At 46.9% G+C, this 2,579-nt stretch overlaps 1 protein-coding gene across 3 annotated transcripts in view; it reads right to left on the reverse strand.

Annotated features, from left to right (window-relative positions):
• Positions 1 to 2,404, reverse strand: part of B3GNT2 (UDP-GlcNAc:betaGal beta-1,3-N-acetylglucosaminyltransferase 2) — a 25,714-nt gene extending 23,310 nt beyond the window's left edge. The window contains exons 1-2 of one of the 3 annotated variants that reach the window (XM_026845894.1): positions 2,289 to 2,404; positions 487 to 624 (exon numbers count right to left, since the gene is read on the reverse strand). The gene's annotated coding sequence lies outside the window, so the exon portion shown is untranslated. Of the gene's footprint in view, positions 1 to 486; positions 625 to 1,915; positions 1,929 to 2,288 lie in introns of those variants that run through there. The other 2 variants (XR_003398089.1, XM_026845896.1) reach the window with 2 other exon arrangements.
• Positions 2,405 to 2,579: the final 175 nt, after the last annotated feature.

Genomic DNA, 2,579 nt, shown 5'->3' on the forward strand with positions numbered 1-2,579 from the left:
CTCGCCGGCCCTTTCCCATCAGGACAGAGTCCCCCCACCACCCTCCCTGCCGCCCCGCGGCTTGGGGCACCGTGCCGGCGCCACGGGGCCGCCCATCCTGTATCCTGATCCCACCACCATGGTGCCCGCCTGCAGCCCCACTTCCCATCCACCATGTTCTCCCTTGACGCCTCACCCCCTTCCTGAGGGAAAACATCCCAAGAAGGTGGAATCAGTGTCGGCCAGCTGTCCACAGGCACCCGTATCTTGCTGCAAAATACACCAGTGCTGTCAGCACAAGAGGGAGGTGTCACTCAGGGCCTACACCCCAAAAGGAGGGCACCTGGTTTGGGGGCCATTTCCACAGGGAGGGATTCACACTTGACCTGGCAGAAAGGCAAACACCAAGACGTTTATGTCTGCCAGCTTCGTTGGCCAGATGAGGTGCGGTGGTGCCTCCTTCCCTCCCTCCTGCAATAATAAAAACATGTTTTCAGAGGTAAATACCTTGTTGTACAGGCTGGCAGCCTCTACAGTCACAGGGGCAGCTGGTTGTGGCTCCAAAACATCTTTATGATGATGTTCATTCCTTTTTTTTTTTTGTTCCACACAGCACCAAGCAAAAGAGGAGAACCCGCAGCGGTGCTGAAAAATGCTATTACACATCACTTTTTTTTTTTTTTTTTTAACATTTCTCCTTTTAAAGCAAGGTAATTGCAACCAGCTCGGTTTTATGTGGTGGTCTGCAAAGCTTTTGTTACTTGAGTCCAGGATGGAGAAGAAAAGGACAGGTTTAGATTGTCAATACTTCCCTTTGTAAGTAAGTTTCTGAGAGTTTCAGATTTTGGAAATTTGCCCTCCAGAGGTGATACTAATCATGCATGACTCACTCATTAGTAACTCTCTTTTTTTGTTGTTGTTTGCTTAACTTGCTAAATTGATGAGACTACAAATCCTGGCCAAACATCCCTACTGAAACAAGCTAGAGAAATCTCTAAGACCCAGGATGCTTACTGAAATAAAACATAAAAATGTGTGCTGTTACAGCAAGTACAGTCTTTAGTCTCATCATGGCCACAACAGCAACCAGCAGATTTACAGTTCCTGTGGACTATGAACCACACAGCTTTTTGTCCTATACAGGAAGAAAACGAACACATGCCATTTCTTTCTATTTTTAGCACCTGTATTCTCAATCCAATATAAGGAGAGGCCCAACCAAAGCAATTATCTCAATGTCACCTGGCACAGTCGTTTTGTTTTTACTGCAAAGGGAGAAGTAAGCATGTCCCCACGATCCTTGAAAATATATGTTTATGCACTGCTGTTTTACAAAATTCATTTTCACCAAGACTCAGTAGCTGATATGCACAGCCATAAGCATGACTGCTTTGGTAAACAGCGTGAGTACCCACAGCACATACTGAGCCTCCCATACTCTGCATCATTAAATATTGGAGTCCCATAGAAAACCTGCAGTGAGTATCCTGGAGCTGCTCCAAAATCTCTTTCAGGAGTCTGGAGGGAATGTCCCCATCTACGATGCATTGGGAGGGACATCTCATTCCTCTTCAAATATTTATAGATGCACTTCACATTTGAGTAAAGCTGTCCTTTTCATCAAAGTAGAAAGATTACAGCAAAGGGAGGAATTACCCTAAATCAGCAAGCATCTTTGTCCATTAAGTAACACAAGACTCAAGAGGAGAATTAAGTGTCTGGCAGCCAGGAGCTTGGCACCTCTGCACAGGAGATTTCATAACAATATATTTTGAGATCAATTAAAAAGAAAAGGAAAACAAAAATCAACTAGAACAGCGTGTCACGTAACACTGGGTGCTAAGGAGCCTGAAAAAACACATTAAAGCTGAAAAGTTTGAATGATGGTGAAATGGTCTGCTATCTTTGGAGGAAAAGACATTTCTCCCTGTCCCACACCCACAGCCATGCTTGCTCCTCTGTAATGTTACCGACTCAACTGGTCACAGGGCTGCGTTGTGAAACCTCGAGGGGGAAAGGTGTTTTAACCCAAATATATTCCCTGATCCAATCGGCAGCTGAGCCTCAAAAATTAGCTGAAGGAGGCAAAATACCTAGAATCGACATTGCCACTGAGCACAGCGTATTTTCAAACCACTGTCTAATCACAATGCCCCCACTGTGCTCAGTGCAGCTACACCCTAAAAATCCCAGCGAGGGGTAAGGCAGGAGCTCACTTTCCAGCCCTGCTCCCCCAGGAGCAAGCAGCTGGACGTTCTCGAACTCTGTGCGTCACACCCGGCCGTGTTAAACCTGGGGAGGTTTCTTACCTGATGCTGCCGATTAACAGGTCCCAGTATGAGTAACAGCAAGCCTAGTGCTGTCCCCGGGCAGGGGCTGCAGGGCTTCAGTGTGCCTCAGCCTGCTCCAACGGCATGAAAACTGATTCAGCTCTAAACTCAAATCTCCTCTGTCACTCATCAGGTTTAATAAAGTCTCATTAGCACAAAATAATCCCACGAAGCAACTCTTTCCCTGTCCCACTGTGACATCCTCCCTTCAGGCTTCACTCCAAATCAGCCTCCTTCCTTCCTGCCCCATCCACCGTGAGGGGTGGGGGG

This window comes from Athene cunicularia (genome assembly GCF_003259725.1).
Source record: "Athene cunicularia isolate RWA chromosome 3 unlocalized genomic scaffold, athCun1 chr3_part1, whole genome shotgun sequence".
NCBI classification, from domain to species: Eukaryota; Metazoa; Chordata; class Aves; order Strigiformes; family Strigidae; genus Athene; species Athene cunicularia.